Below are 26,082 nucleotides of genomic sequence, written 5' to 3'. Positions count from 1 at the left end.
AGGCGCTCTTTTCCGACGTGCGGAGAAGAGCCCGCCGCTCGGGGAAATGCAGCCGGCGTCTGTCGCCCGAGCCCGGCGAGCGAGCAGGCGAGAGCGCGTCCGAAGGCTGGAAGCGGCAGCCGGGGAGAAGCGCGGTTTCGCGGGCAGCGAGAGCAACCGCTGCGGAGCGCTTCGGCGCGAATGCCGCTTGCGAGCCGTGAGAGCGACGTCGTGACGTTCCGACGCGGAGAAGGGGCGCGTTCAGCGCGCCGCGGTCCCTGCGACGGGGGCTTTTTCTCCGCAGAGCAGGAAGGATCCCTCTCGCCCTTTTCGAATGGGCTCCCCTGAGAGCACAACATCAGCCGCTCGGACAGCGTCCAGCTGCCTCTTGAGGGAGGGTTCTCCCTGCCACTCTGTTCTACACGCGCAGTGCAGCAGAAGCGGAGCAACGGAGAAGCGGACCGACACGAGTTGTGGCTGGAAGGTAAGGCACGGACACCCCCTTCCGAGGCAGGTGTAGTGCATTCTGAGTATACGCACGCGTGGCGAAGTCAAAGGCGCTCCTTTGCGACGCGCGGAGAAGAGCCCGCCGCTCGGGGAAATGCAGCCGGCGTCTGTCGCCCGAGCCCGGCGAGCGAGCAGGCGAGAGCGCATCCGAAGGCTGGAAGCGGCAGCCGGGGAGAAGCGCGGTTTCGCGGGCAGCGAGAGCAACCGCTGCGGAGCGCTTCGGCGCGAAGGCCGCTTGCGAGCCGTGAGAGCGACGTCGTGCCGTTCCGACGCGGAGAAGGGGCGCGTTCAGCGTGCCGCGGTCCCTGTGACGGGGGCTTTTTCTCCGCAGAGCAGGAAGGATCCCTCTCGCCCTTTTCGAATGGGCTCCCCTGAGAGCACAACATCAGCCGCTCGGCCAGCGTCCAGCTGCCTCTTGAGGGAGGGTTCTCCCTGCCACTCTGTTCGACACGCGCAGTGCAGCAGAAGCGGAGCAACGGAGAAGCGGACCGACACGAGTTGTAGCTGGAAGGTAAGGCACGGACACCCCCTTCCGAGGCAGGCGTAGTGCACTCTGCGTATAGGCACGCATGGCGAAGTCAAAGGCGCTCTTTTCCGACGCGCGGAGAAGAGCCCGCCGCTCGGGGAAATGCAGCCGGCGTCTGTCGCCCGAGCCCGGCGAGCGAGCAGGCGAGAGCGCGTCCGAAGGCTGGAAGCGGCAGCCGGGGAGAAGCGCGGTTTCGCGGGCAGCGAGAGCAACCGCTGCGGAGCGCTTCGGCGCGAATGCCGCTTGCGAGCTGTGAGAGCGACGTCGTGCCGTTCCGACGCGGAGAAGGGGCGCGTTCAGCGCGCCGCGGTCCCTGCGACGGGGGCTTTTTCTCTGCAGAGCAGGAAGGATCCCTCTCGCCCTTTTCGAATGGGCTCCCCTGAGAGCACAACATCAGCCGCTCGGCCAGCGTCCAGCTGCCTCTTGAGGGAGGGTTCTCCCTGCCACTCTGTTCGACACGCGCAGTGCAGCAGAAGCGGAGCCACGGAGAAGCGGACCGACACGAGTTGTGGCTGGAAGGTAAGGCACGGACACCCCCTTCCGAGGCAGGTGTAGTGCATTCAGCGTATACGCACGCGTGGCGAAGTCAAAGGCGCTCTTTTCCGACGCGCGGAGAAGAGCCCGCCGCTCGGGGAAATGCAGCCGGCGTCTGTCGCCCGAGCCCGGCGAGCGAGCAGGCGAGAGCGCGTCCGAAGGCTGGAAGCGGCAGCCGGGGAGAAGCGCGGTTTCGCGGGCAGCGAGAGCAACCGCTGCGGAGCGCTTCGGCGCTAATGCCGCTTGCGAGCCGTTGAGGCGACGTCGTGCCGTTCCGACGCGGAGAAGGGGCGCGTTCAGCGCGCCGCGGTCCCTGCGACGGGGGCTTTTTCTCCGCAGAGCAGGAAGGATCCCTCTCGCCCTTTTCGAATGGGCTCCCCTGAGAGCACAACATCAGCCGCTCGGCCAGCGTCCAGCTGCCTCTTGAGGGAGGGTTCTCCCTGCCACTCTGTTCGACACGCGGAGTATAGTAGAAGCGGAGCAACGGAGAAGCGGACCGAAACGAGTTGAGGCTGGAAGGTAAGGCACGGACACCCCTTTCCTGGGCAGGCGTAGTGCACTCTGCGTATACGCACGCGTGGCGAAGTCAAAGGCCCTCTTTTCCGACGAGCGGAGAAGAGCCTGCCGCTCGGGGAAATGCAGCCGGCGTCTGTCGCCCGAGCCCGGCGAGCGAGCAGGCGAGAGCGCGTCCGAAGGCTGGAAGCGGCAGCCGGGGAGAATCGCGGTTTCGCGGGCAGCGAGAGCAACCGCTGCGGAGCGCTTCGGCGCGAATGCCGCTTGCGAGCCGTGAGAGCGACGTCGTGACGTTCCGACGCGGAGAAGGGGCGCGTTCAGCGCGCCGCGGTCCCTGCGACGGGGGCTTTTTCTCCGCAGAGCAGGAAGGATCCCTCTCGCCCTTTTCGAATGGGCTCCCCTGGGAGCACAACATCAGCCGCTCGGACAGCGTCCAGCTGCCTCTTGAGGGAGGGTTCTCCCTGCCACTCTGTTCTACACGCGCAGTGCAGCAGAAGCGGAGCCACGGAGAAGCGGACCGACACGAGTTGTGGCTGGAAGCTAAGGCACGGACACCCCTTTCCTGGGCAGGCGTAGTGCATTCTGCGTATACGCACGCGTGGCGAAGCTAAAGGCGCTCTTTTCCGACGCGCGGAGAAGAGCCCGCCGCTCGGGGAAATGCAGCTGGCGTCTGTCGCCCGAGCCCGGCGAGCGAGCAGGCGAGAGCGCGTCCGAAGGCTGGAAGCGGCAGCCGGGGAGAAGCGCGGTTTCGCGGGCAGCGAGAGCAACCGCTGCGGAGCGCTTCGGCGCGAACGCCGCTTGCGAGCCGTGAGAGCGACGTCGTGCCGTTCCGACGCGGAGAAGGGGCGCGTTCAGCGTGCCGCGGTCCCTGTGACGGGGGCTTTTTCTCCGCAGAGCAGGAAGGATCCCTCTCGCCCTTTTCGAATGGGCTCCCCTGAGAGCACAACATCAGCCGCTCGGCCAGCGTCCAGCTGACTCTTGAGGGAGGGTTCTCCCTGCCACTCTGTTCGACACGCGCAGTGCAGCAGAAGCGGAGCAACGGAGAAGCGGACCGACACGAGTTGTGGCTGGAAGGTAAGGCACGGACACCCCCTTCCGAGGCAGGCGTAGTGCACTCTGCGTATACGCACGCATGGCGAAGTCAAAGGCGCTCTTTTCCGACGCGCGGAGAAGAGCCCGCCGCTCGGGGAAATGCAGCCGGCGTCTGTCGCCCGAGCCCGGCGAGCGAGCAGGCGAGAGCGCGTCCGAAGGCTGGAAGCGGCAGCCGGGGAGAAGCGCGGTTTCGCGGGCAGCGAGAGCAACCGCTGCGGAGCGCTTCGGCGCGAATGCCGCTTGCGAGCCGTGAGAGCGACGTCGTGCCGTTCCGACGCGGAGAAGGGGCGCGTTCAGCGCGCCGCGGTCCCTGCGACGGGGGCTTTTTCTCCGCAGAGCAGGAAGGATCCCTCTCGCCCTTTTCGAATGGGCTCCCCTGAGAGCACAACATCAGCCGCTCGGCCAGCGTCCAGCTGCCTCTTGAGGGAGGGTTCTCCCTGCCACTCTGTTCGACACGCGCAGTGCAGCAGAAGCGGAGCCACGGAGAAGCGGACCGACACGAGTTGTGGCTGGAAGGTAAGGCATGGACACCCCCTTCCGAGGCAGGTGTAGTGCATTCAGCGTATACGCACGCGTGGCGAAGTCAAAGGCGCTCTTTTCCGACGCGCGGAGAAGAGCCCGCCGCTCGGGGAAATGCAGCCGGCGTCTGTCGCCCGAGCCCGGCGAGCGAGCAGGCGAGAGCGCGTCCGAAGGCTGGAAGCGGCAGCCGGGGAGAAGCGCGGTTTCGCGGGCAGCGAGAGCAACCGCTGCGGAGCGCTTCGGCGCTAATGCCGCTTGCGAGCCGTTGAGGCGACGTCGTGCCGTTCCGACGCGGAGAAGGGGCGCGTTCAGCACGCCGCGGTCCCTGCGACGGGGGCTTTTTCTCCGCAGAGCAGGAAGGATCCCTCTCGCCCTTTTCGAATGGGCTCCCCTGAGAGCACAACATCAGCCGCTCGGCCAGCGTCCAGCTGCCTCTTGAGGGAGGGTTCTCCCTGCCAGTCTGTTCGACACGCGCAGTGCAGCAGAAGCGGAGCCACGGAGAAGCGGACCGACACGAGTTGTGGCTGGAAGGTAAGGCATGGACACCCCCTTCCGAGGCAGGCGTAGTGCACTCTGCGTATACGCACGCGTGGCGAAGTCAAAGGCGCTCTTTTCCGACGCGCGGAGAAGAGCCCGCCGCTCGGGGAAATGCAGCCAGCGTCTGTTGCCCGAGCCCGGCTAGCGAGCAGGCGAGAGCGCGTCCGAAGGCTGGAAGCGGCAGCCGGGGAGAATCGCGGTTTCGCGGGCAGCGAGAGCAACCGCTGCGGAGCGCTTCGGCGCGAAGGCCGCTTGCGAGCCGTTGGAGCGACGTCGTGCCGTTCCGACGCGGAGAAGGGGCGCGTTCAGCGCGCCGCGGTCCCTGCGACGGGGGCTTTTTCTCCGCAGAGCAGGAAGGATCCCTCTCGCCCTTTTCGAATGGGCTCCCCTGAGAGCACAACATCAGCCGCTCGGCCAGCGTCCAGCTGCCTCTTGAGGGAGGGTTCTCCCTGCCACTCTGTTCGACACGCGGAGTATAGTAGAAGCGGAGCAACGGAGAAGCGGACCGAAACGAGTTGAGGCTGGAAGGTAAGGCACGGACACCCCTTTCCTGGGCAGGCGTAGTGCACTCTGCGTATACGCACGCGTGGCGAAGTCAAAGGCGCTCTTTTCCGACGTGCGGAGAAGAGCCCGCCGCTCGGGGAAATGCAGCCGGCGTCTGTCGCCCGAGCCCGGCGAGCGAGCAGGCGAGAGCGCGTCCGAAGGCTGGAAGCGGCAGCCGGGGAGAAGCGCGGTTTCGCGGGCAGCGAGAGCAACCGCTGCGGAGCGCTTCGGCGCGAATGCCGCTTGCGAGCCGTGAGAGCGACGTCGTGACGTTCCGACGCGGAGAAGGGGCGCGTTCAGCGCGCCGCGGTCCCTGCGACGGGGGCTTTTTCTCCGCAGAGCAGGAAGGATCCCTCTCGCCCTTTTCGAATGGGCTCCCCTGAGAGCACAACATCAGCCGCTCGGACAGCGTCCAGCTGCCTCTTGAGGGAGGGTTCTCCCTGCCACTCTGTTCTACACGCGCAGTGCAGCAGAAGCGGAGCAACGGAGAAGCGGACCGACACGAGTTGTGGCTGGAAGGTAAGGCACGGACACCCCCTTCCGAGGCAGGTGTAGTGCATTCTGAGTATACGCACGCGTGGCGAAGTCAAAGGCGCTCCTTTGCGACGCGCGGAGAAGAGCCCGCCGCTCGGGGAAATGCAGCCGGCGTCTGTCGCCCGAGCCCGGCGAGCGAGCAGGCGAGAGCGCATCCGAAGGCTGGAAGCGGCAGCCGGGGAGAAGCGCGGTTTCGCGGGCAGCGAGAGCAACCGCTGCGGAGCGCTTCGGCGCGAAGGCCGCTTGCGAGCCGTGAGAGCGACGTCGTGCCGTTCCGACGCGGAGAAGGGGCGCGTTCAGCGTGCCGCGGTCCCTGTGACGGGGGCTTTTTCTCCGCAGAGCAGGAAGGATCCCTCTCGCCCTTTTCGAATGGGCTCCCCTGAGAGCACAACATCAGCCGCTCGGCCAGCGTCCAGCTGCCTCTTGAGGGAGGGTTCTCCCTGCCACTCTGTTCGACACGCGCAGTGCAGCAGAAGCGGAGCAACGGAGAAGCGGACCGACACGAGTTGTAGCTGGAAGGTAAGGCACGGACACCCCCTTCCGAGGCAGGCGTAGTGCACTCTGCGTATAGGCACGCATGGCGAAGTCAAAGGCGCTCTTTTCCGACGCGCGGAGAAGAGCCCGCCGCTCGGGGAAATGCAGCCGGCGTCTGTCGCCCGAGCCCGGCGAGCGAGCAGGCGAGAGCGCGTCCGAAGGCTGGAAGCGGCAGCCGGGGAGAAGCGCGGTTTCGCGGGCAGCGAGAGCAACCGCTGCGGAGCGCTTCGGCGCGAATGCCGCTTGCGAGCTGTGAGAGCGACGTCGTGCCGTTCCGACGCGGAGAAGGGGCGCGTTCAGCGCGCCGCGGTCCCTGCGACGGGGGCTTTTTCTCTGCAGAGCAGGAAGGATCCCTCTCGCCCTTTTCGAATGGGCTCCCCTGAGAGCACAACATCAGCCGCTCGGCCAGCGTCCAGCTGCCTCTTGAGGGAGGGTTCTCCCTGCCACTCTGTTCGACACGCGCAGTGCAGCAGAAGCGGAGCCACGGAGAAGCGGACCGACACGAGTTGTGGCTGGAAGGTAAGGCACGGACACCCCCTTCCGAGGCAGGTGTAGTGCATTCAGCGTATACGCACGCGTGGCGAAGTCAAAGGCGCTCTTTTCCGACGCGCGGAGAAGAGCCCGCCGCTCGGGGAAATGCAGCCGGCGTCTGTCGCCCGAGCCCGGCGAGCGAGCAGGCGAGAGCGCGTCCGAAGGCTGGAAGCGGCAGCCGGGGAGAAGCGCGGTTTCGCGGGCAGCGAGAGCAACCGCTGCGGAGCGCTTCGGCGCTAATGCCGCTTGCGAGCCGTTGAGGCGACGTCGTGCCGTTCCGACGCGGAGAAGGGGCGCGTTCAGCGCGCCGCGGTCCCTGCGACGGGGGCTTTTTCTCCGCAGAGCAGGAAGGATCCCTCTCGCCCTTTTCGAATGGGCTCCCCTGAGAGCACAACATCAGCCGCTCGGCCAGCGTCCAGCTGCCTCTTGAGGGAGGGTTCTCCCTGCCACTCTGTTCGACACGCGGAGTATAGTAGAAGCGGAGCAACGGAGAAGCGGACCGAAACGAGTTGAGGCTGGAAGGTAAGGCACGGACACCCCTTTCCTGGGCAGGCGTAGTGCACTCTGCGTATACGCACGCGTGGCGAAGTCAAAGGCCCTCTTTTCCGACGAGCGGAGAAGAGCCTGCCGCTCGGGGAAATGCAGCCGGCGTCTGTCGCCCGAGCCCGGCGAGCGAGCAGGCGAGAGCGCGTCCGAAGGCTGGAAGCGGCAGCCGGGGAGAATCGCGGTTTCGCGGGCAGCGAGAGCAACCGCTGCGGAGCGCTTCGGCGCGAATGCCGCTTGCGAGCCGTGAGAGCGACGTCGTGACGTTCCGACGCGGAGAAGGGGCGCGTTCAGCGCGCCGCGGTCCCTGCGACGGGGGCTTTTTCTCCGCAGAGCAGGAAGGATCCCTCTCGCCCTTTTCGAATGGGCTCCCCTGGGAGCACAACATCAGCCGCTCGGACAGCGTCCAGCTGCCTCTTGAGGGAGGGTTCTCCCTGCCACTCTGTTCTACACGCGCAGTGCAGCAGAAGCGGAGCAACGGAGAAGCGGACCGACACGAGTTGTGGCTGGAAGGTAAGGCATTTACACCCCCTTCCGAGGCAGGTGTAGTGCATTCTGAGTATACGCACGCGTGGCGAAGTCAAAGGCGCTCCTTTCCGACGCGCGGAGAAGTGCCCGCCGCTCGGGGAAATGCAGCCGGCGTCTGTCGCCCGAGCCCGGAGAGCGAGCAGGTGAGAGCGCATCCGAAGGCTGGAAGCGGCAGCCGGGGAGAAGCGCGGTTTCGCGGGCAGCGAGAGCAACCGCTGCGGAGCGCTTCGGCGCGAAGGCCGCTTGCGAGCCGTGAGAGCGACGTCGTGCCGTTCCGACGCGGAGAAGGGGCGCGTTCAGCGCGCCGCCGTCCCTGCGACGGGGGCTTTTTCTCCGCAGAGCAGGAAGGATCCCTCTCGCCCTTTTCGAATGGGCTCCCCTGAGAGCACAACATCAGCCGCTCGGCCAGCGTCCAGCTGCCTCTTGAGGGAGGGTTCTCCCTGCCACTCTGTTCGACATGCGCAGTGCAGCAGAAGCGGAGCCACGGAGAAGCGGACCGACATGAGTTGTAGCTGGAAGGTAAGGCATTTACACCCCCTTCCGAGGCAGGCGTAGTGCATTCTGCGTATACGCACGCGTGGCGAAGTCAAAGGCGCTCCTTTCCGACGCGCGGAGAAGAGCCCGCCGCTCGGCGAAATGCAGCCGGCGTCTGTCGCCCGAGCCCGGCGAGCGAGCAGGCGAGAGCGCGTCCGAAGGCTGGAAGCGGCAGCCGGGGAGAAGCGCGGTTTCGCGGGCAGCGAGAGCAACCGCTGCGGAGCGCTTCCGCGCGAATGCCGCTTGCGAGCCGTTGGAGCGACGTCGTGCCATTCCGACGCGGAGAAGGGGCGCGTTCAGCGTGCCGCGGTCCCTGCGACGGGGGCTTTTTCTCCGCAGAGCAGGAAGGATCCCTCTCGCCCTTTTCGAATGGGCTCCCCTGAGAGCACAACATCAGCCGCTCGGCCAGCGTCCAGCTGCCTCTTGAGGGAGGGTTCTCCCTGCCACTCTGTTCGACACGCGCAGTGCAGCAGAAGCGGAGCCACGGAGAAGCGGACCGACACGAGTTGTGGCTGCAAGGTAAGGCACGGACACCCCTTTCCTGGGCAGGCGTAGTGCACTCTGCGTATACGCACGCGTGGCGAAGTCAAAGGCGCTCCTTTCCGACGCGCGGAGAAGAGCCCGCCGCTCGGGGAAATGCAGCCGGCGTCTGTCGCCCGAGCCCGGCGAGCGAGCAGGCGAGAGCGCGTCCGAAGGCTGGAAGCGGCAGCCGGGGAGAAGCGCGGTTTCGCGGGCAGCGAGAGCAACCGCTGCGGAGCGCTTCGGCGCGAATGCCGCTTGCGAGCCGTGAGAGCGACGTCGTGCCGTTCCGACGCGTAGAAGGGGCATGTTCAGCGTGCCGCGGTCCCTGCGACGGGGGCTTTTTCTCCGCAGAGCAGGAAGGATCCCTCTCGCCCTTTTCGAATGGGCTCCCCTGAGAGCACAACATCAGCCGCTCGGCCAGCGTCCAGCTGCCTCTTGAGGGAGGGTTCTCCCTGCCACTCTGTTCGACACGCGGAGTATAGCAGAAGCGGAGCCACGGAGAAGCGGACCGACACGAGTTGTGGCTGGAAGGTAAGGCACGGACACCCCTTTCCTGGGCAGGCGTAGTGCACTCTGCGTATACGCACGCGTGGCGAAGTCAAAGGCGCTCTTTTCCGACGCGCGGAGAAGAGCCCGCCGCTCGGGGAAATGCAGCCGGCGTCTGTCGCCCGTGCCCGGCGAGCGAGCAGGCGAGAGCGCGTCCGAAGGCTGGAAGCGGCAGCCGGGGAGAAGCGCGGTTTCGCGGGCAGCGAGAGCAACCGCTGCGGAGCGCTTCGGCGCGAAGGCCGCTTGCGAGCCGTGAGAGCGACGTCGTGCCGTTCCGACGCGGAGAAGGGGCGCGTTCAGCGCGCCGCGGTCCCTGCGACGGGGGCTTTTTCTCCGCAGAGCAGGAAGGATCCCTCTCGCCCTTTTCGAATGGGCTCCCCTGGGAGCACAACATCAGCCGCTCGGACAGCGTCCAGCTGCCTCTTGAGGGAGGGTTCTCCCTGCCACTCTGTTCTACACGCGCAGTGCAGCAGAAGCGGAGCAACGGAGAAGCGGACCGACACGAGTTGTGGCTGGAAGGTAAGGCATGGACACCCCCTTCCGAGGCAGGTGTAGTGCATTCTGAGTATACGCACGCGTGGCGAAGTCAAAGGCGCTCCTTTCCGACGCGCGGAGAAGAGCCCGCCGCTCGGGGAAATGCAGCCGGCGTCTGTCGCCCGAGCCCGGCGAGCGAGCAGGCGAGAGCGCATCCGAAGGCTGGAAGCGGCAGCCGGGGAGAAGCGCGGTTTCGCGGGCAGCGAGAGCAACCGCTGCGGAGCGCTTCGGCGCGAAGGCCGCTTGCGAGCCGTGAGAGCGACGTCGTGCCGTTCCGACGCGGAGAAGGGGCGCGTTCAGCGTGCCGCGGTCCCTGCGACGGGGGCTTTTTCTCCGCAGAGCAGGAAGGATCCCTCTCGCCCTTTTCGAATGGGCTCCCCTGAGAGCACAACATCAGCCGCTCGGCCAGCGTCCAGCTGCCTCTTGAGGGAGGGTTCTCCCTGCCACTCTGTTCGACACGCGCAGTGCAGCAGAAGCGGAGCCACGGAGAAGCGGACCGACATGAGTTGTAGCTGGAAGGTAAGGCATTTACACCCCCTTCCGAGGCAGGCGTAGTGCACTCTGCGTATACGCACGCGTGGCGAAGTCAAAGGCGCTCCTTTCCGACGCGCGGAGAAGAGCCCGCCGCTCGGGGAAATGCAGCCGGCGTCTGTCGCCCGAGCCCGGCGAGCGAGCAGGCGAGAGCGCGTCCGAAGGCTGGAAGCGGCAGCCGGGGAGAAGCGCGGTTTCGCGGGCAGCGAGAGCAACCGCTGCGGAGCGCTTCCGCGCGAATGCCGCTTGCGAGCCGTGAGAGCGACGTCGTGCCGTTCCGACGCGGAGAAGGGGCGCGTTCAGCGCGCCGCGGTACCTGCGACGGGGGCTTTTTCTCCGCAGAGCAGGAAGGATCCCTCTCGCCCTTTTCGAATGGGCTCCCCTGAGAGCACAACATCAGCCGCTCGGCCAGCGTCCAGCTGCCTCTTGAGGGAGGGTTCTCCCTGCCACTCTGTTCGACACGCGGAGTGCAGCAGAAGCGGAGCCACGGAGAAGCGGACCGACATGAGTTGTAGCTGGAAGGTAAGGCATGGACACCCCCTTCCGAGGCAGGCGTAGTGCACTCTGCGTATACGCACGCGTGGCGAAGTCAAAGGCGCTCCTTTCCGACGCGCGGAGAAGAGCCCGCCGCTCAGGGAAATGCAGCCAGCGTCTGTTGCCCGAGCCCGGCGAGCGAGCAGGCGAGAGCACGTCCGAAGGCTGGAAGCGGCAGCCGGGGAGAAGCGCGGTTTCGCGGGCAGCGAGAGCAACCGCTGCGGAGCGCTTCGGCGCGAAGGCCGCTTGCGAGCCGTTGGAGCGACGTCGTGCCGTTCCGACGCAGAGAAGGGGCGCGTTCAGCGCGCCGCGGTCCCTGCGACGGGGGCTTTTTCTCCGCAGAGCAGGAAGGATCCCTCTCGCCCTTTTCGAATGGGCTCCCCTGAGAGCACAACATCAGCCGCTCGGCCAGCGTCCAGCTGCCTCTTGAGGGAGGGTTCTCCCTGCCACTCTGTTCGACACGCGGAGTATAGTAGAAGCGGAGCAACGGAGAAGCGGACCGAAACGAGTTGAGGCTGGAAGGTAAGGCACGGACACCCCTTTCCTGGGCAGGCGTAGTGCACTCTGCGTATACGCACGCGTGGCGAAGTCAAAGGCGCTCTTTTCCGACGAGCGGAGAAGAGCCCGCCGCTCGGGGAAATGCAGCCGGCGTCTGTCGCCCGAGCCCGGCGAGCGAGCAGGCGAGAGCGCGTCCGAAGGCTGGAAGCGGCAGCCGGGGAGAATCGCGGTTTCGCGGGCAGCGAGAGCAACCGCTGCGGAGCGCTTCGGTGCGAATGCCGCTTGCGAGCCGTGAGAGCGACGTCGTGACGTTCCGACGCGGAGAAGGGGCGCGTTCAGCGCGCCGCGGTCCCTGCGACGGGGGCTTTTTCTCTGCAGAGCAGGAAGGATCCCTCTCGCCCTTTTCGAATGGGCTCCCCTGGGAGCACAACATCAGCCGCTCGGACAGCGTCCAGCTGCCTCTTGAGGGAGGGTTCTCCCTGCCACTCTGTTCTACACGCGCAGTGCAGCAGAAGCGGAGCAACGGAGAAGCGGACCGACACGAGTTGTGGCTGGAAGGTAAGGCATTTACACCCCCTTCCGAGGCAGGTTTAGTGCATTCTGAGTATACGCACGCGTGGCGAAGTCAAAGGCGCTCCTTTCCGACGCGCGGAGAAGAGCCCGCCGCTCGGGGAAATGCAGCCGGCGTCTGTCGCCCGAGCCCGGCGAGCGAGCAGGCGAGAGCGCATCCGAAGGCTGGAAGCGGCAGCCGGGGAGAAGCGCGGTTTCGCGGGCAGCGAGAGCAACCGCTGCGGAGCGCTTCGGCGCGAAGGCCGCTTGCGAGCCGTGAGAGCGACGTCGTGCCGTTCCGACGCGGAGAAGGGGCGCGTTCAGCGTGCCGCGGTCCCTGCGACGGGGGCTTTTTCTCCGCAGAGCAGGAAGGATCCCTCTCGCCCTTTTCGAATGGGCTCCCCTGAGAGCACAACATCAGCCGCTCGGCCAGCGTCCAGCTGCCTCTTGAGGGAGGGTTCTCCCTGCCACTCTGTTCGACACGCGCAGTGCAGCAGAAGCGGAGCCACGGAGAAGCGGACCGACATGAGTTGTAGCTGGAAGGTAAGGCATTTACACCCCCTTCCGAGGCAGGCGTAGTGCACTCTGCGTATACGCACGCGTGGCGAAGTCAAAGGCGCTCCTTTCCGACGCGCGGAGAAGAGCCCGCCGCTCGGGGAAATGCAGCCGGCGTCTGTCGCCCGAGCCCGGCGAGCGAGCAGGCGAGAGCGCGTCCGAAGGCTGGAAGCGGCAGCCGGGGAGAAGCGCGGTTTCGCGGGCAGCGAGAGCAACCGCTGCGGAGCGCTTCCGCGCGAATGCCGCTTGCGAGCCGTGAGAGCGACGTCGTGCCGTTCCGACGCGGAGAAGGGGCGCGTTCAGCGCGCCGCGGTACCTGCGACGGGGGCTTTTTCTCCGCAGAGCAGGAAGGATCCCTCTCGGCCTTTTCGAATGGGCTCCCCTGAGAGCACAACATCAGCCGCTCGGCCAGCGTCCAGCTGCCTCTTGAGGGAGGGTTCTCCCTGCCACTCTGTTCGACACGCGGAGTGCAGCAGAAGCGGAGCCACGGAGAAGCGGACCGACACGAGTTGTGGCTGGAAGGTAAGGCATGGACACCCCCTTCCGAGGCAGGCGTAGTGCACTCTGCGTATACGCACGCGTGGCGAAGTCAAAGGCGCTCCTTTCCGACGCGCGGAGAAGAGCCCGCCGCTCAGGGAAATGCAGCCAGCGTCTGTTGCCCGAGCCCGGCGAGCGAGCAGGCGAGAGCACGTCCGAAGGCTGGAAGCGGCAGCCGGGGAGAAGCGCGGTTTCGCGGGCAGCGAGAGCAACCGCTGCGGAGCGCTTCGGCGCGAAGGCCGCTTGCGAGCCGTTGGAGCGACGTCGTGCCGTTCCGACGCGGAGAAGGGGCGCGTTCAGCGCGCCGCGGTCCCTGCGACGGGGGCTTTTTCTCCGCAGAGCAGGAAGGATCCCTCTCGCCCTTTTCGAATGGGCTCCCCTGAGAGCACAACATCAGCCGCTCGGCCAGCGTCCAGCTGCCTCTTGAGGGAGGGTTCTCCCTGCCACTCTGTTCGACACGCGGAGTATAGTAGAAGCGGAGCAACGGAGAAGCGGACCGAAACGAGTTGAGGCTGGAAGGTAAGGCACGGACACCCCTTTCCTGGGCAGGCGTAGTGCACTCTGCGTATACGCACGCGTGGCGAAGTCAAAGGCGCTCTTTTCCGACGAGCGGAGAAGAGCCCGCCGCTCGGGGAAATGCAGCCGGCGTCTGTCGCCCGAGCCCGGCGAGCGAGCAGGCGAGAGCGCGTCCGAAGGCTGGAAGCGGCAGCCGGGGAGAATCGCGGTTTCGCGGGCAGCGAGAGCAACCGCTGCGGAGCGCTTCGGTGCGAATGCCGCTTGCGAGCCGTGAGAGCGACGTCGTGACGTTCCGACGCGGAGAAGGGGCGCGTTCAGCGCGCCGCGGTCCCTGCGACGGGGGCTTTTTCTCTGCAGAGCAGGAAGGATCCCTCTCGCCCTTTTCGAATGGGCTCCCCTGGGAGCACAACATCAGCCGCTCGGACAGCGTCCAGCTGCCTCTTGAGGGAGGGTTCTCCCTGCCACTCTGTTCTACACGCGCAGTGCAGCAGAAGCGGAGCAACGGAGAAGCGGACCGACACGAGTTGTGGCTGGAAGGTAAGGCATTTACACCCCCTTCCGAGGCAGGTGTAGTGCATTCTGCGTATACGCACGCGTGGCGAAGTCAAAGGCGCTCTTTTCCGACGCGCGGAGAAGAGCCCGCCGCTCGGGGAAATGCAGCCGGCGTCTGTCGCCCGAGCCCGGAGAGCGAGCAGGCGAGAGCGCATCCGAAGGCTGGAAGCGGCAGCCGGGGAGAAGCGCGGTTTCGCGGGCAGCGAGAGCAACCGCTGCGGAGCGCTTCGGCGCGAAGGCCGCTTGCGAGCCGTGAGAGCGACGTCGTGCCGTTCCGACGCGGAGAAGGGGCGCGTTCAGCGTGCCGCGGTCCCTGCGACGGGGGCTTTTTCTCCGCAGAGCAGGAAGGATCCCTCTCGCCCTTTTCGAATGGGCTCCCCTGAGAGCACAACATCAGCCGCTCGGCCAGCGTCCAGCTGCCTCTTGAGGGAGGGTTCTGCCTGCCACTCTGTTCGACATGCGCAGTGCAGCAGAAGCGGAGCCACGGAGAAGCGGACCGACATGAGTTGTAGCTGGAAGGTAAGGCATTTACACCCCCTTCCGAGGCAGGCGTAGTGCATTCTGCGTATACGCACGCGTGGCGAAGTCAAAGGCGCTCCTTTCCGACGCGCGGAGAAGAGCCCGCCGCTCGGCGAAATGCAGCCGGCGTCTGTCGCCCGAGCCCGGCGAGCGAGCAGGCGAGAGCGCGTCCGAAGGCTGGAAGCGGCAGCCGGGGAGAAGCGCGGTTTCGCGGGCAGCGAGAGCAACCGCTGCGGAGCGCTTCCGCGCGAATGCCGCTTGCGAGCCGTGAGAGCGACGTCGTGCCGTTCCGACGCGGAGAAGGGGCGCGTTCAGCGCGCCGCGGTCCCTGCGACGGGGGCTTTTTCTCCGCAGAGCAGGAAGGATCCCTCTCGCCCTTTTCGAATGGGCTCCCCTGAGAGCACAACATCAGCCGCTCGGCCAGCGTCCAGCTGCCTCTTGAGGGAGGGTTCTCCCTGCCACTCTGTTCGACACGCGGAGTGCAGCAGAAGCGGAGCCACGGAGAAGCGGACCGACACGAGTTGTGGCTGGAAGGTAAGGCACGGACACCCCTTTCCTGGGCAGGCGTAGTGCACTCTGCGTATACGCCCGCGTGACGAAGTCAAAGGCGCTCCTTTCCGACGCACGGAGAAGAGCCCGCCGCTCGGGGAAATGCAGCCGGCGTCTGTCGCCCGAGCTCGGCGAGGGAGCAGGCGAGAGCGCGTCCGAAGGCTGGAAGCGGCAGCCGGGGAGAAGCGCGGTTTCGCGGGCAGCGAGAGCAACCGCTGCTGAGCGCTTCGACGCGAAGGCCGCTTGCGAGCCGTGAGAGCGACGTCGTGCCGTTCCGACGCGGAGAAGGGGCGCGTTCAGCGCGCCGCGGTCCCTGCGACGGGGGCTTTTTCTCCGCAGAGCAGGAAGGATCCCTCTCGCCCTTTTCGAATGGGCTCCCCTGAGAGCACAACATCAGCCGCTCGGCCAGCGTCCAGCTGCCTCTTGAGGGAGGGTTCTCCCTGCCACTCTGTTCGACATGCGCAGTGCAGCAGAAGCGGAGCCACGGAGAAGCGGACCGACATGAGTTGTAGCTGGAAGGTAAGGCATTTACACCCCCTTCCGAGGCAGGCGTAGTGCATTCTGCGTATACGCACGCGTGGCGAAGTCAAAGGCGCTCCTTTCCGACGCGCGGAGAAGAGCCCGCCGCTCGGCGAAATGCAGCCGGCGTCTGTCGCCCGAGCCCGGCGAGCGAGCAGGCGAGAGCGCGTCCGAAGGCTGGAAGCGGCAGCCGGGGAGAAGCGCGGTTTCGCGGGCAGCGAGAGCAACCGCTGCGGAGCGCTTCCGCGCGAATGCCGCTTGCGAGCCGTGAGAGCGACGTCGTGCCGTTCCGACGCGGAGAAGGGGCGCGTTCAGCGCGCCGCGGTCCCTGCGACGGGGGCTTTTTCTCCGCAGAGCAGGAAGGATCCCTCTCGCCCTTTTCGAATGGGCTCCCCTGAGAGCACAACATCAGCCGCTCGGCCAGCGTCCAGCTGCCTCTTGAGGGAGGGTTCTCCCTGCCACTCTGTTCGACACGCGGAGTGCAGCAGAAGCGGAGCCACGGAGAAGCGGACCGACACGAGTTGTGGCTGGAAGGTAAGGCACGGACACCCCTTTCCTGGGCAGGCGTAGTGCACTCTGCGTATACGCACGCTTGGCGAAGTCAAAGGCGCTCCTTTCCGACGCGCGGAGAAGAGCCCGCCGCTCGGGAAAATGCAGCCGGCGTCTGTCGCCCGAGCTCGGCGAGGGAGCAGGCGAGAGCGCGTCCGAAGGCTGGAAGCGGCAGCCGGGGAGAAGCGCGGTTTCGCGGGCAGCGAGAGCAACCGCTGCGGAGCGCTTCGACGCGAAGGCCGCTTGCGAGCCGTCAGAGCGACGTCGTGCCGTTCCGACGCGGAGAAGGGGCGCGTTCAGCGCGCCGCGGTCCTTGCGACGGGGGTTTTTTCTCCGCAGAGCAGGAAGGATCCCTCTTGCCCTTTTCGAATGGGCTGCCCGGAGAGCACAACATCAGCCGCTCGGCCAGCGTCCAGCTGCCTCTTGAGGGAGGGTTCTCCCTGCCACTCTGTTCGACACGCGCAGTGCAGCAGAAGCGGAGCCACGGAGAAGCGGACCGACACGAGTTGTGGCTGGAAGGTAAGGCATGGACACCCCCTTCCGAGGCAGGCGTAGTGCACTCTGCGTATACGCACGCGTGGCGAAGTCAAAGGCGCTCCTTTCCGACGCGCGGAGAAGAGCCCGCCGCTCGGGGAAATGCAGCCGGCGTCTGTCGCCCGAGCCCGGCGAGCGAGCAGGCGAGAGCGCGTCCGAAGGCTGGAAGCGGCAGCCGGGGAGAAGCGCGGTTTCGCGGGCAGCGAGAGCAACCGCTGCGGAGCGCTTTGGCGCGAATGCCGCTTGCGAGCCGTGAGAGCGACGTCGTGCCGTTCCGACGCGTAGAAGGGGCATGTTCAGCGTGCCGCGGTCCCTGCGACGGGGGCTTTTTCTCCGCAGAGCAGGAAGGATCCCTCTCGCCCTTTTCGAATGGGCTCCCCTGAGAGCACAACATCAGCCGCTCGGCCAGCGTCCAGCTGCCTCTTGAGGGAGGGTTCTCCCTGCCACTCTGTTCGACACGCGGAGTATAGCAGAAGCGGAGCCACGGAGAAGCGGACCGACACGAGTTGTGGCTGGAAGGTATGGCACGGACACCCCTTTCCTGGGCAGGCGTAGTGCACTCTGCGTATACGCACGCGTGGCGAAGTCAAAGGCGCTCTTTTCCGACGCGCGGAGAAGAGCCCGCCGCTCGGGGAAATGCAGCCGGCGTCTGTCGCCCGTGCCCGGCGAGCGAGCAGGCGAGAGCGCGTCCGAAGGCTGGAAGCGGCAGCCGGGGAGAAGTGCGGTTTCGCGGGCAGCGAGAGCAACCGCTGCGGAGCGCTTCGGCGCGAAGGCCGCTTGCGAGCCGTGAGAGCGACGTCGTGCCGTTCCGACGCGGAGAAGGGGCGCGTTCAGCGCGCCGCGGTCCCTGCGACGGGGGCTTTTTCTCCGCAGAGCAGGAAGGATCCCTCTCGCCCTTTTCGAATGGGCTCCCCTGAGAGCACAACATCAGCCGCTCGGCCAGCGTCCAGCTGCCTCTTGAGGGAGGGTTCTCCCTGCCACTCTGTTCGACACGCAGAGTGCAGCAGAAGCGGAGCCACGGAGAAGCGGACCGACACGAGTTGTGGCTGGAAGGTAAGGCACGGACACCCCTTTCCTGGGCAGGCGTAGTGCACTCTGCGTATACGCCCGCGTGACGAAGTCAAAGGCGCTCCTTTCCGACGCACGGAGAAGAGCCCGCCGCTCGGGGAAATGCAGCCGGCGTCTGTCGCCCGAGCTCGGCGAGCGAGCAGGCGAGAGCGCGTCCGAAGGCTGGAAGCGGCAGCCGGGGAGAAGCGCGGTTTCGCGGGCAGCGAGAGCAACCGCTGCTGAGCGCTTCGACGCGAAGGCCGCTTGCGAGCCGTCAGAGCGACGTCGTGCCGTTCCGACGCGGAGAAGGGGCGCGTTCAGCGCGCCGCGGTCCTTGCGACGGGGGTTTTTTCTCCGCAGAGCAGGAAGGATCCCTCTCGCCCTTTTCGAATGGGCTGCCCGGAGAGCACAACATCAGCCGCTCGGCCAGCGTCCAGCTGCCTCTTGAGGGAGGGTTCTCCCTGCCACTCTGTTCGACACGCGCAGTGCAGCAGAAGCGGAGCCACGGAGAAGCGGACCGACACGAGTTGTGGCTGGAAGGTAAGGCACGGACACCCCTTTCCTGGGCAGGCGTAGTGCACTCTGCGTATACGCACGCGTGGCGAAGTCAAAGGCGCTCCTTTCCGACGCGCGGAGAAGAGCCCGCCGCTCGGGGAAATGCAGCCGGCGTCTGTCGCCCGAGCCCGGCGAGCGAGCAGGCGAGAGCGCGTCCGAAGGCTGGAAGCGGCAGCCGGGGAGAAGCGCGGTTTCGCGGGCAGGGAGAGCAACCGCTGCGGAGCGCTTTGGCGCGAATGCCGCTTGCGAGCCTTTGGAGCGACGTCGTGCCGTTCCGACGCGGAGAAGGGGCGCGTTCAGCGCGCCGCCGTCCCTGCGACGGGGGCTTTTTCTCCGCAGAGCAGGAAGGATCCCTCTCGCCCTTTTCGAATGGGCTCCCCTGAGAGCACAACATCAGCCGCTCGGCCAGCGTCCAGCTGCCTCTAGAGGGAGGGTTCTCCCTGCCACTCTGTTCGACACGCGGAGTGCAGCAGAAGCGGAGCCACGGAGAAGCGGACCGACACGAGTTGTGGCTGGAAGGTAAGGCACGGACACCCCTTTCCTGGGCAGGCGTAGTGCACTCTGCGTATACGCACGCGTGGCGAAGTCAAAGGCGCTCCTTTCCGACGCGCGGAGAAGAGCCCGCCGCTCGGGGAAATGCAGCCGGCGTCTGTCGCCCGAGCCCGGCGAGCGAGCAGGCGAGAGCGCGTCCGAAGGCTGGAAGCGGCAGCTGGGGAGAAGCGCGGTTTCGCGGGCAGCGAGAGCAACCGCTGCGGAGCGCTTCCGCGCGAATGCCGCTTGCGAGCCGTGAGAGCAACGTCGTGCCGTTCCGACGCGGAGAAGGGGCGCGTTCAGCGCGCCGCCGTCCCTGCGACGGGGGCTTTTTCTCCGCAGAGCAGGAAGGATCCCTCTCGCCCTTTTCGAATGGGCTCCCCTGAGAGCACAACATCAGCCGCTCGGACAGCGTCCAGCTGCCTCTTGAGGGAGGGTTCTCCCTGCCACTCTGTTCGACACGCGGAGTGCAGCAGAAGCGGAGCCACGGAGAAGCGGACCGACACGAGTTGTGGCTGGAAGGTAAGGCACGGACACCCCTTTCCTGGGCAGGCGTAGTGCACTCTGCGTATACGCACGCGTGGCGAAGTCAAAGGCGCTCCTTTCCGACGAGCGGAGAAGAGCCCGCCGCTCGGGGAAATGCAGCCGGCGTCTGTCGCCCGAGCCCGGCGAGCGAGCAGGCGAGAGCGCGTCCGAAGGCTGGAAGCGGCAGCCGGGGAGAAGCGCGGTTTCGCGGGCAGCGAGAGCAACCGCTGCGGAGCGCTTCGGCGCGAAGGCCGCTTGCGAGCCGTTGGAGCGACGTCGTGCCGTTCCGACGCGGTGAAGGGGCGTGTTCAGCGCGCCGCGGTCCCTGCGACGGGGGCTTTTTCTCCGTAGAGCAGGAAGGATCCCTCTCGCCCTTTTCGAATGGGCTCCCCTGAGAGCACAACATCAGCCGCTCGGCCAGCGTCCAGCTGCCTCTAGAGGGAGGGTTCTCCCTGCCACTCTGTTCGACACGCGCAGTGCAGCAGAAGCGGAGCCACGGAGAAGCGGACCGACACGAGTTGTGGCTGGAAGGTAAGGCACGGACACCCCTTTCCTGGGCAGGCGTAGTGCACTCTGCGTATACGCACGCGTGGCGAAGTCAAAGGCGCTCCTTTCCGACATGCGGAGAAGAGCCCGCCGTTCAGGGAAATGCAGCCGGCGTCTGTCGCCCGAGCCCGGCGAGCGAGCAGGCGAGAGCGCGTCCGAAGGCTGGAAGCTGCAGCTGGGGAGAATCGCGGTTTCGCGGGCAGCGAGAGCAACCGCTGCGGAGCGCTTCGGCGCAAATGCCGCTTGCGAGCCGTGAGAGCGACGTCGTGACGTTCCGACGCGGAGAAGGGGCGCGTTCAGCGCGCCGCGGTCCCTGCGACGGGGGCTTTTTCTCCGCAGAGCAGGAAGGATCCCTCTCGCCCTTTTCGAATGGGCTCCCCTGGGAGCACAACATCAGCCGCTCGGACAGCGTCCAGCTGCCTCTTGAGGGAGGGTTCTCCCTGCCACTCTGTTCGACACGCGCAGTGCAGCAGAAGCGGAGCAACGGAGAAGCGGACCGACACGAGTTGTGGCTGGAAGGTAAGGCACGGACACCCCCTTCCGAGGCAGGTGTAGTGCATTCTGAGTATACGCACGCGTGGCGAAGTCAAAGGCGCTCCTTTCCGACGCGCGGAGAAGAGCCCGCCGCTCGGGGAAATGCAGCCGGCGTCTGTCGCCCGAGCCCGGCGAGCGAGCAGGCGAGAGCGCATCCGAAGGCTGGAAGCGGCAGCCGGGGAGAAGCGCGGTTTCGCGGGCAGCGAGAGCAACCGCTGCGGAGCGCTTCGGCGCGAAGGCCGCTTGCGAGCCGTGAGAGCGACGTCGTGCCGTTCCGACGCGGAGAAGGGGCGCGTTCAGCGTGCCGCGGTCCCTGCGACGGGGGCTTTTTCTCCGCAGAGCAGGAAGGATCCCTCTCGCCCTTTTCGAATGGGCTCCCCTGAGAGCACAACATCAGCCGCTCGGCCAGCGTCCAGCTGCCTCTTGAGGGAGGGTTCTCCCTGCCACTCTGTTCGACATGCGCAGTGCAGCAGAAGCGGAGCCACGGAGAAGCGGACCGACATGAGTTGTAGCTGGAAGGTAAGGCATTTACACCCCCTTCCGAGGCAGGCGTAGTGCACTCTGCGTATACGCACGCGTGGCGAAGTCAAAGGCGCTCCTTTCCGACGCGCGGAGAAGAGCCCGCCGCTCGGGGAAATGCAGCCGGCGTCTGTCGCCCGAGCCCGGCGAGCGAGCAGGCGAGAGCGCGTCCGAAGGCTGGAAGCGGCAGCCGGGGAGAAGCGCGGTTTCGCGGGCAGCGAGAGCAACCGCTGCGGAGCGCTTCCGCGCGAATGCCGCTTGCGAGCCGTTGGAGCGACGTCGTGCCATTCCGACGCGTAGAAGGGGCGCGTTCAGCGTGCCGCGGTCCCTGCGACGGGGGCTTTTTCTCCGCAGAGCAGGAAGGATCCCTCTCGCCCTTTTCGAATGGGCTCCCCTGAGAGCACAACATCAGCCGCTCGGCCAGCGTCCAGCTGCCTCTTGAGGGAGGGTTCTCCCTGCCACTCTGTTCGACACGCGCAGTGCAGCAGAAGCGGAGCCACGGAGAAGCGGACCGACACGAGATGTGGCTGGAAGGTAAGGCACGGACACCCCTTTCCTGGGCAGGCGTAGTGCATTCTGCGTATACGCACGCGTGGCGAAGTCAAAGGCGCTCTTTTCCGACGCGCGGAGAAGAGCCCGCCGCTCGGGGAAATGCAGCCGGCGTCTGTCGCCCGAGCCCGGCGAGCGAGCAGGCGAGAGCGCGTCCGAAGGCTGGAAGCGGCAGCCGGGGAGAAGCGCGGTTTCGCGGGCAGCGAGAGCAACCGCTGCGGAGCGCTTCGGCGCGAATGCCGCTTGTGAGCCGTGAGAGCGACGTCGTGCCGTTCCGACGCGGAGAAGGGGCGAGTTCAGCGCGCCGCCGTCCCTGCGACGGGGGCTTTTTCTCCGCAGAGCAGGAAGGATCCCTCTCGCCCTTTTCGAATGGGCTCCCCTGAGAGCACAACATCAGCCGCTCGGCCAGCGTCCAGCTGCCTCTTGAGGGAGGGTTCTCCCTGCCACTCTGTTCGACACGCGCAGTGCAGCAGAAGCGGAGCCACGGAGAAGCGGACCGACATGAGTTGTAGCTGGAAGGTAAGGCATTTACACCCCCTTCCGAGGCAGGCGTAGTGCACTCTGCGTATACGCACGCGTGGCGAAGTCAAAGGCGCTCCTTTCCGACGCGCGGAGAAGAGCCCGCCGCTCGGGGAAATGCAGCCGGCGTCTGTCGCCCGAGCCCGGCGAGCAAGCTGGCGAGAGCGCGTCCGAAGGCTGGAGGCGGCAGCCGGGGAGAAGCGCGGTTTCGCGGGCAGCGAGAGCAACCGCTGCGGAGCGCTTCGGCGCGAAGGCCGCTTGCGAGCCGTGAGAGCGACGTCGTGCCGTTCCGACGGGGAGAAGGGGCGCGTTCAGCGCGTCGCGGTCCCTGCGACGGGGGCTTTTTCTCCGCAGAGCAGGAAGGATCCCTCTCGCCCTTTTCGAATGGGCTCCCCTGAGAGCACAACATCAGCCGCTCGGCCAGCGTCCAGCTGCCTCTTGAGGGAGGGTTCTCCCTGCCACTCTGTTCGACACGCGCAGTGCAGCAGAAGCGGAGCAACGGAGAAGCGGACCGACACGAGTTGTGGCTGGAAGGTAAGGCACGGACACCCCTTTCCTGGGCAGGCGTAGTGCACTCTGCGTATACGCACGCGTGGCGAAGTCAAAGGCGCTCTTTTCCGACGCGCGGAGAAGAGCCCGCCGGTCTGGGAAATGCTGCCGGCGTCTGTCGCCCGAGCCCGGCGAGCAAGCAGGCGAGAGCGCGTCCGAAGGCTGGAAGCGGCAGCCGGGGAGAAGCGCGGTTTCGCGGGCAGCGAGAGCAACCGCTGCGGAGCGCTTCGGCGCGAAGGCCGCTTGCGAGCCGTCAGAGCGACGTCGTGCCGTTCCGACGCGGAGAAGGGGCGCGTTCAGCGCGCCGCGGTCCTTGCGACGGGGGTTTTTTCTCCGCAGAGCAGGAAGGATCCCTCTCGCCCTTTTCGAATGGGCTCCCCTGAGAGCACAACATCAGCCGCTCGGCCAGCGTCCAGCTGCCTCTGGAGGGAGGGTTCTCCCTGCCACTCTGTTCGACACGCGCAGTGCAGCAGAAGCGGAGCCACGGAGAAGCGGACCGACACGAGTTGTGGCTGGAAGGTAAGGCACGGACACCCCTTTCCTGGGCAGGCGTAGTGCACTCTGCGTATACGCACGCGTGGCGAAGTCAAAGGCGCTCCTTTCCGACACGCGGAGAAGAGCCCGCCGCTCAGGGAAATGCAGCCGGCGTCTGTCGCCCGAGCCCGGCGAGCGAGCAGGCGAGAGCGCGTCCGAAGGCTGGAAGCGGCAGCCGGGGAGAAGCGCGGTTTCGCGGGCAGCGAGAGCAACCGCTGCGGAGCGCTTCGGCGCGAATGCCGCTTGTGAGCCGTGAGAGCGACGTCGTGCCGTTCCGACGCGGAGAAGGGGCGCGTTCAGCGCGCCGCCGTCCCTGCGACGGGGGCTTTTTCTCCGCAGCGCAGGAAGGATCCCTCTCGCCCTTTTCGAATGGGCTCCCCTGAGAGCACAACATCAGCCGCTCGGCCAGCGTCCAGCTGCCTCTTGAGGGAGGGTTCTCCCTGCCACTCTGTTCGACACTCGCAGTGCAGCAGAAGCGGAGCCACGGAGAAGCGGACCGACACGAGTTGTGGCTGGAAGGTAAGGCACGGACACCCCTTTCCTGGGCAGGCGTAGTGCACTCTGCGTATACGCACGCGTGGCGAAGTCAAAGGCGCTCCTTTCCGACGCTCGGAGAAGATCCCGCCGCTCGGGGAAATGCAGCCGGCGTCTGTCGCCCGAGCCCGGCGAGCGAGCAGGCGAGAGCGCGTCCGAAGGCTGGAAGCGGCAGCCGGGGAGAAGCGCGGTTTCGCGGGCAGCGAGAGCAACCGCTGCGGAGCGCTTCCGCGCGAATGCCGCTTGCGAGCAGTTGGAGCGACGTCGTGCCGTTCCGACGCGGAGAAGGGGCGCGTTCAGCGCGCCGCGGTCCCTGCGACGGGGGCTTTTTCTCCGCAGAGCAGGAAGGATCCCTCTCGCCCTTTTCGAATGGGCTCCCCTGAGAGCACAACATCAGCCGCTCGGCCAGCGTCCAGCTGCCTCTTGAGGGAGGGTTCTCCCTGCCACTCTGCTCGACACGCGGAGTGCAGCAGAAGCGGAGCAACGGAGAAGCGGACCGACACGAGTTGTGGCTGGAAGGTAAGGCACGGACACCCCTTTCCTGGGCAGGCGTAGTGCACTCTGCGTATATGCACGCTTGGCGAAGTCAAAGGCGCTCCTTTCCGACGCGCGGAGAAGAGCCCGCCGCTCGGGGAAATGCAGCCGGCGTCTGTCGCCCGAGCCCGGCGAGCGAGCAGGCGAGAGCGCGTCCGAAGGCTGGAAGCGGCAGCCGGGGAGAAGCGCGGTTTCGCGGGCAGCGAGAGCAACCGCTGCGGAGCGCTTCCGCGCGAATGCCGCTTGCGAGCCGTGAGAGCGACGTCGTGCCGTTCCGACGCGGAGAAGGGGCGCGTTCAGCGCGCCGCGGTCCCTGCGACGGGAGCTTTTTCTCCGCAGAGCAGGAAGGATCCCTCTCACCCTTTTCGAATGGGCTCCCCTGAGAGCACAACATCCGCCGCTCGGCCAGTGTCCAGCTGCCTCGTGAGGGAGGGTTCTCCCTGCCACTCTGTTCGACACGCGGAGTGCAGCAGAAGCGGAGCCACGGAGAAGCGGACCGACACGAGTTGTGGCTGGAAGGTAAGGCACGGACACCCCTTTCCTGGGCAGGCGTAGTGCACTCTGCGTATACGCACGCTTGGCGAAGTCAAAGGCGCTCCTTTCTGACGCGCGGAGAAGAGCCCGCCGCTCGGGGAAATGCAGCCGGCGTCTGTCGCCCGAGCCCGGCGAGCGAGCAGGCGAGAGCGCGTCCGAAGGCTGGAAGCGGCAGCCGGGGAGAAGCGTGGTTTCGCGGGCAGCGAGAACAACCGCTGCGGAGCGCTTCGGCGCGAAAGCCGCTTGCGAGCCGTGAGAGCGACGTCGTGCCGTTCCGACGCGGAGAAGGGGCGCGTTCAGTGCGCCGCGGTCCCTGCGACGGGGGCTTTTTCTCCGCAGAGCAGGAAGGATCCCTCTCGCCCTTTTCGAATGGGCTCCCCTGAGAGCACAACATCAGCCGCTCGGCCAGCGTCCAGCTGCCTCTTGAGGGAGGGTTCTCCCTGACACTCTGTTCGACACATGTAGTGCAGCAGAAGCGGAGCCACGGAGAAGCGGACCGACACGAGTTGTGGCTGGAAGGTAAGGCACGGACACCCCTTTCCTGGGCAGGCGTAGTGCACTCTGCGTATACGCACGCGTGGCGAAGTCAAAGGCGCTCCTTTGCGACGCGCGGAGAAGAGCCCGCCGCTCGGGGAAATGCAGCCGGCGTCTGTCGCCCGAGCCCGGCGAGCGAGCAGGCGAGAGCGCGTCCGAAGGCTGGAAGCGGCAGCCGGGGAGAAGCGCGGTTTCGTGGGCAGCGAGAGCAACCGCTGCGGAGCGCTTCGGCGCGAATGCCGCTTGCGAGCCGTGAGAGCGACGTCGTGCCGTTCCGACGCGGAGAAGGGGCGCGTTCAGCGCGCCGCGGTCCCTGCGACGGGGGCTTTTTCTCCGCAGAGCAGGAAGGATCCCTCTCGCCCTTTTCGAATGGGCTCCCCTGAGAGCACAACATCAGCCGCTCGGCCAGCGTCCAGCTGCCTCTTGAGGGAGGGTTCTCCCTGCCACTCTGTTCGACACGCGCAGTGCAGCAGAAGCGGAGCCACGGAGAAGCGGACCGACACGAGTTGTGGCTGGAAGGTAAGGCACGGACACCCCTTTCCTGGGCAGGCGTAGTGCACTCTGCGTATACGCACGCGTGGCGAAGTCAAAGGCGCTCTTTTCCGACGCGCGGAGAAGAGCCCGCCGCTCGGGGAAATGCAGCCGGCGTCTGTCGCCCGAGCCCGGCGAGCGAGCAGGCGAGAGCGCGTCCGAAGGCTGGAAGCGGCAGCCGGGGAGAAGCGCGGTTTCGCGGGCAGCGAGAGCAACCGCTGCGGAGCGCTTCCGCGCGAAGGCAGCTTGCGAGCCGTGAGAGCGACGTCGTGCCGTTCCGACGCGGAGAAGGGGCGCGTTCAGCGCGCCGCGGTCCCTGCGACGGGGGCTTTTTCTCCGCAGAGCAGGAAGGATCCCTCTCGCCCTTTTCGAATGGGCTCCCCTGAGAGCACAACATCAGCCGCTCGGCCAGCGTCCAGCTGCCTCTTGAGGGAGGGTTCTCCCTGCCACTCTGTTCGACACGCGCAGTGCAGCAGAAGCGGAGCCACGGAGAAGCGGACCGACACGAG

This window comes from Tetrao urogallus, assembly GCF_951394365.1.
Source record: "Tetrao urogallus genome assembly, chromosome: 34".
NCBI classification, from domain to species: domain Eukaryota; kingdom Metazoa; phylum Chordata; class Aves; order Galliformes; family Phasianidae; genus Tetrao; species Tetrao urogallus.
This window is presented reverse-complemented; position numbering follows the sequence as displayed.